Raw genomic sequence first — 7,500 nt, forward strand, 5'->3', positions numbered from 1 at the left:
GTAGCATTCTTTCAGCAAGCAACTATATTACTTTCTATTATTTTGTCTATTTTTAATTATGTTTCTGCTCATATAAATCTGTATAGACATGAGAAATTGGTATGTCAGATAAGTTTTCTGTCATTATTAACTTTTCTCAATTTACATTTCTTCTCGCTCTATTGTTATCACCCTTCCAGTATTGTTTAACTTACTCTGAAGACAAGTGATTTTTCTTTTTACGTCTGAAATGTATATTCCTTTATTAATCTCCAAAGAGAAGTCAACTTTCGAGAATTTTACTCTGAAATTTTGAAAAACAAAGTGTCTGTACTATATTAGATTCCAGTGATGAATAAAGTGAAACGTTATATATATATATATATATATATATATATATATATATATATATATGAATGTGAGGGTGTGTACATTTAAATACATATGTATGTACATATATATACGCATGCATATATACATACATACAGATATATGTATATATGTATACTATCACATACACACGGAGTTGTCCACCAGTTTACATATTTCTTGGTTTAAGCGGTTTCACTTCAACATGCTTTTGGTTTTGATCAATTTTTTATTTTGATTTACGTGTATCATTTGGAAAGATCTCTTCATCGGTTTGTCGTTTCCATTTCAGCTTTTCATCTTCGTTTCATTTTATTTTCAATTCACTTCTACGGGAGTGAAGCAGATCACACGTTGAAATAGCACTTAAGTTGGATTCAGTTTTGACTACATTGTTAAATATGTTCAAGTTTGAATAATGGAGTTTCAAATGTCAAAACCAAAAATTGAAGGAAACTTTTGATTTCTATCGAAATAAAAGTTAAACTGTCAAATCAACTTGAAATCCAATACTGCGAAATAGTGTAATATAAGCAACATTTAGGATTTTTATAGAAACTAATAAAAGTTAAACTGTCAAATCAACTTGAAATCCAATACTGCGAAATAGTGTAATATAAGCAACATTTAGGATTTTTATAGAAACTACAAATCAAAGGCGGTGTAATTTCAGCATCGTCAATGAGTTCAAAATAGACATCATACGTAGTATCATTGTGGTTGCCTCCAAGATTACGTACAAATAGCGTTGCTATACGAAAAACAATAGTAAGCCTTTTAAATCAAATCCTCATTACAAATTAAACATCTAATCAACTATTAACAACTACCTGGGTTTTCGATCAGTAAAGGGTATCTTGAAAAAGCAAAAATTAAGATCGAAGCTTCATACACATGATAAAAGTGGATTATGTAATAAGATTTGTAGAATTCTATTCATAACCATCAAAATTATTGAAGGTTTCAATTCCTCAAAACAAATATTTGAAGGTGATAAAACAAGTCTGTTGTGTAAAAATGCGAAAGAGAACTTTTCTCTCCAGAAGAGTTAATGGATTCAGAGACCGTAAACATTGAATTGGATCATTGTACATTAGGTGATAGTTTCATGGCGTCTTATTAAATAATACATCTCTTAACGAACAATGAAGGAATTGCATAAAAAATTACCTCCAAGTTCTTTGGCCTGCGAGTGAAAATATCATGGATCACTAGCATAATATTCGGAAACTGTTTTTATGAATAGTTTTTGTTTTGTTCATGAGGCTGAAATTCATGCAAGACTTCAGAATTTTATTACTAATTGACATGATCCACCACATCTTTGTGGTTTAGAACACCCTGACGTCAAGTTTCTGCTTTTTTTACGACCCAATATCCCACTTATTCCCCATTTAGATCAAGGCGTAATTTGAAATATTAATACATTGTATTAAGAATCCTATAATAAACACTGGCTATTATGGAAGAAAACTAGTTTAATGTTTCAAGCAGGGGAAAAATTCTTTATTGTTTCAATGGCAGTTTGCAAAATTAAGCAAGACACTTTAAATGCATATTTGAATGCCATTATTCCTACATTACTAGTGAATAGTAATGATGTTAGAACAAAAGAAAAAAGAAAAAATCTACACATAAACATACATAATATTGCCTGTTCAAGATGAAGGAATGGATGATTCAATTTGCGAAGAAATTGAAGAACTGTTTGTAAAGGATTTAGTTGACAAGGCCACTGAAATTCCAAATAATGAAAGCAAGTCTAATGTTGATGAAGCGATTACTGAAAAAACAATTTAATAAACGAACTACTGACAAAAAACTATGGAAGCTAATTTCAATATGAATGATCTTAATATGGAACGCAGATTGAACTTTCAGACCAAAATAAGGCAAAACATCGTGGAAAAAAATTACGTGACAACAGCTATGTAGAACACTGAAGAAGAAGCTAGTAATAGTAGCAATGGTACGGATGAGTTTTAAACAACAGAAAATAGTGAGATGATACGATAAAATATTCAAATGAAAACGATAAACATTGCATACAAAGACCATATTGAAAACAATTGGTCTTTGGTCTTTCTGAGGCACCACCTTTAGATATTTTACCGGATCATATCTACCTCAGTACATGTTTCAATGTTTTACTTATTTCATTGATCTCCCTTTAGCCAACTGCTACCTAATAGAACATAAAGTAAGTAACATAATGCAAAAAGAATGCTGCTTTACAGGAACAGACATATACAGACACACTTCTACAATAATCGTATTTTAATAGTCTTATAAATAGATATGTAGTACGTATATATTACATGGAAAAATGCGAGCAAGAGAAATAATATTCTTAAGATTATAAACCTGGAAAATACAGGACAAGTTATTACACTTGGAAAAGTTTAGAACAACTTATTACATCTGATAAAGTACAGAACAAGAAAATTTATACTTAAAATATTGCAGCTAAGGATAAAATTTCAAATAAAATATTTAGATTTAGAAAATATTAGCTTTTATTAAAACTAAAAATTTTATCACAAGTTGTTACTTCTATTTGATATTAAAAAATAACACAATTAAAATATTTTTTGCACTTTAAAAAAATCATTTTGCTAATTATTAGCTAGTAATTAGAAATTTGCAAATAGACTATAAAAATAATAGCAGTAGATAATTAGTACAATAAATAGAAAAATAGAAAAATTAGTTATATATTACAGGAAAATCTACCTATAACAACAAATTCACAGTAAAGTTATTGCGAAGTTTTCACATTTTTAGTCTTGATCCAATGCCCTTTTCGGGGCTACTTTATTTGAATTCGGACTATCGGGTAACTAATTTCATGTTATTACATAACCGACCTCTCAATTTGGGTATTCATAACTTATTGGGAATTCATAAAAACACGATCCTGTTTAAGACAGTTCGGCATTCTCTGTAAATGCACAAAAACCGTTTTAATGGCTACATACTTTATATTGTTGTTATTGGATTAGCGAAACAATTATGAGAACGGAACCAAGGGATAAGCCCCGATTTCCCGGGAATACGTCAACTAGCATATATATATATATATATATATATATATATATATATATATATATATATATATATATATATATATATATGCATATATATAAATATATATATATATACATGGATACATACATATATATATATATATATATATATACATATGTACATACCTTCCTACATACATACATACATACATATATATTCATAAACACGCATATGCCTCGCCACATACATGTATATTATGCATACTAATCGATTTTATTCTACCTTTCACTATCAAACTAAAATATTTAGTATATTTTGTTCTGCGAATTTTATGGAGTCCCCTCACCTAGAAAGCTTTCGAGTTTCTCTAAAAATTGGTATGCATCTCAAAATGCAGTTCGCGGAATTAGGATTCGGAATTGAAATGGTCATTCACACAGAATCAATACATGTACAAATTCTATAAAAGGCCATGTAACATCCAATGATTGTTACAAGAAATGGATGAAAATGTTTTTTCAGTTGGAATAAGATTCATTCAGTTTACCTGAATGAATCATTACAACCAACATTAGTTGAGATAAAATATGTTACTATCTAGAAAAATTCTCTATTGGAAATATACCGTAAATTTCACCAAAAATAGCAGTTAATAGCAGTGAAAAATACAAAAACCAAGAATCATGACCAAAACGAAAACGGTGACTTTAGTCAGAGATGTGGTAACCACTTACAAATATATAGCGATGGATTCAGACAGCTAAAATCACAGTTCACAGCATGATTTAAGGTGAAGTCACTAAACGAAAGAAAAACTGTGCCATCGGTCGATAGAGAACCTTCTGACTTCATGGCACCAACAATCAATCAAATTGCTAAAGAACAAATTGCACCAATTGAAGCTCCCAGTATTTGGAGATTAGAGGTGGAAAACAGATGGGAATCACGGAAATCGATCAAATGATAGCACAAAACAATACATCATTTATTTCTCCTCCTTTCCCCATGTCTTTCACCAAAATGACTGACAACGAAGAACATTGGATAACTTGACGCTATCATTGGATGGAAAGTGAATTATAAATTCACGAACTACCAACTACGATTTCACTAGAGTTGATCTAAAATCTAGGTGAGCTGTCTATGAGAGACGAGAGAAAATAATAGCCCTTGAACACGAAGTACGAGACGTGAATAGAATATTACAAGAAATTAGTACAATCAATTGTAAGGTTACATTTTGTTCACAGACGGCGAAATGACATTGTTTGTTTCAGCTTTCTGCGTCCTGATGTCAAATCTCACCGAGTTGACTGTTCTCTTTCATCCTAACAAGGTCGATGAAATAAAATACTAGATAGGCTTACCGTTTAAAGAAAACTTTTTATTCCCTTACCAACATTATATGGCTTAAAAGAAAATGATATGGGCGCTGGATTTTCCTTGTGATTAAACTGAAAAAAAATCTTGTAAATGCTCTTCTTCGGTTTCTATGGAGTGTAAAGAAGAAGTGGAATCACCATGCTGTATGCTTAAATGAGCCACAGAATACCACCGACTGTGTAAATGTCTCATCTAAAAGATTCAACCTCTGTTAATAGCTGTTCATGTTTGCAAGTATGTCGCCGAACAAATAATGTAATGACGATGCGTGGACAGGAAGAAGAAAAAGAGTTTGGGGCTCTTCACAGAGCTTTGCTTATCAACAAAGTTATCCTTATGAAAATGAAGTTACAAAGCTAAAGCTCTACCGACGGTGTGGCTAAACTATAAGAAACTGTTTTACTCCGCCCTTTACTCGCGGACACAGGAGCCATTCAAACTTGCGAAGATTCCTTCTGTTAAGAATGTTAAGACTGGCTTTAATATGACCTACATAAGGACAGAAACAAATGTTATCATCATAAATGTTCAGATTATCCATGAAACTATTCCAGGTGGATAACTTGTCTGTAGTGCTATATGTACTGTAGAGAACACTTCGTCCACCCTGCTAAGGAAATACCGAAGCATCGGATTTCAATATTTAGAGGAAGTTCCCAGTGTTTGAAGATTGGAGTTTAAAATTAATGTCACGCACAGATTTTTTGTTGATAACCAATAATCCTATTGAAGAAATATTTGTGAATTCAGGAAAATGTTACAACTAGTGCTAACGTCCTCATGAGACAGGAATGAAGTCAGGTTAAGGCAAACGTTCCTGTTTGGAAAACAATTTAGAAAATTTGTTGACAAAGCAAATAATATAGATACAAATGGCCAGCTTATTTCTTCTATCGACAGTGATGAAAGCAGCATGAGTTACAAGACAAAACCTATTGATGAAGTTGCTATAACTGACTAAAACACCTGAAGGTAATGCCGAAATCCGATGATTTCGTGACGTTGAAAGAAAAGTGAAAAAAGTTTAGATCAGTAAATGATTTATTTTCTGTTATAAGCAGAGAAATATCTTTTGCTCGACAACATAATGTTTTTTACACCGGAAGCAAAAGCATTACAAGATATTTATGCCAAGAATTTATTATCATTCCACATATTACGTTATTTAAATATAATATCTGCTTTGGTGTTATCAAAAAACTCACGGAAATATTTTATCGGTCATATGAATAGGTCAAAAATTTCTCAGACAAAATTTAACCAATCTTGCACCACTTCTCGACTAAACGACTTCAGTAAGAGACATCTTATCTTGCCAGTAAATTGGCTGTCACAGAGAGCAATTGTTATTCCAACTACTATGATGTTAGTCGATATTATGAAACATCAAATACAAGCCAAAAGCTGCTGGAGATGAGAACATTAAAAATGTAAACAAACCGCCGTCATCATCACCATCACTTAACTCTGATATATCTTCCTATGACAAAGATGATTTTAAAATATATAAAGCTTAAAACCTTTTAAAATCGTAGTTTCAAAATAATTGTTTTCAATTTCTCTAAGCTATCATTAAACAACAGACCACTTTTGACGAGAGTAAGGGAAAAAACAACCACTTTCATGTTAAAAGTTATTGACTTGCCGCTGGAGATCGTATGAAAATATATGTTAGCACGCATATGATAATCAATATCTTCTAGTATACAGCTGCTGTCATTCTGAAAGAACACCTAGGTTATACTTGCAATACACATAGTAATGAAACAACTCAATCTAAGCAACTCAGATTTATCGCGCAACTGGAAGAATCAACAATCTGCGCACCAGAATTGAAAATGGAGAAGCTCTGACAGTCTTTCTGTTTTCCTCCTCCTCCCCGCTCGCTCTCTCTCTCTCTCTCTCTCTCTCTCTCTGCAAAGTGGTAGAGACAAACAGAGAATAGTAAAAGCACATTAAAGGGGATATAAATAGAAAGAGAAGAAAAAAGTGATCGCGTTGAAGGCGGCTGTTGAAAGAACGGGTTCAAAGGAGCTACTAGTCTCAGCTTAATGCAATATTAAGTGCACCAAGATTCTTTCTTTAGCTAAAATCGTACAATATTGAAAACGGTTAGATTTACTTCCACAGCAACATTAAATAACATTCCGACGAAAGGGACATTCATCTCTAAATTGCATATTTAGAGGGATGTGAAGGACCAGACAATTATCCATCTACACATCTCTAATGATGTAGGCGTAAGTATGATAAACTAATCAGGAGAAGAAACAAATACATAGATTCACCGTGTTGCGAACACCTTTTTGGGTGATACGTAAGAGATTTCATAGTGGATTAAATTGTGATCATATCGTGTGGCTTTCACATCCAGAAACGTATCTCATTATACTTCAATCAATCAATTATCAAATTTCATGACGCTCACAATCTTTCACTGGAATTCAAACTACTTCTTAAAAAGAAGCTGTTTTCTTTTTTTTAGTGAATTGGTATAAAAAAATTACATTGACATCTGTTTAGGGGTGCTGACAGAAACTCACTATTAGAATTTTTTTCTAATAAGTTACACACACTCTGCAATAGTGAGTACTTCTATACAACATATATGTTTTGTGCATGTATAGAAGTATTTCTTTAGATATATTCTAAATACATGGGTTTTGTCGGATGACTCTTCAAGTGTTATCATTCAACGGCAACAGACAGAATGTGATGATAGACTGTATCCCACAATGCTGT

The sequence above is a fragment of the Octopus bimaculoides genome, chromosome 18 (assembly GCF_046866305.1).
Source record: "Octopus bimaculoides isolate indiv1 chromosome 18, ASM4686630v1, whole genome shotgun sequence".
NCBI classification, from domain to species: Eukaryota; Metazoa; Mollusca; class Cephalopoda; order Octopoda; family Octopodidae; genus Octopus; species Octopus bimaculoides.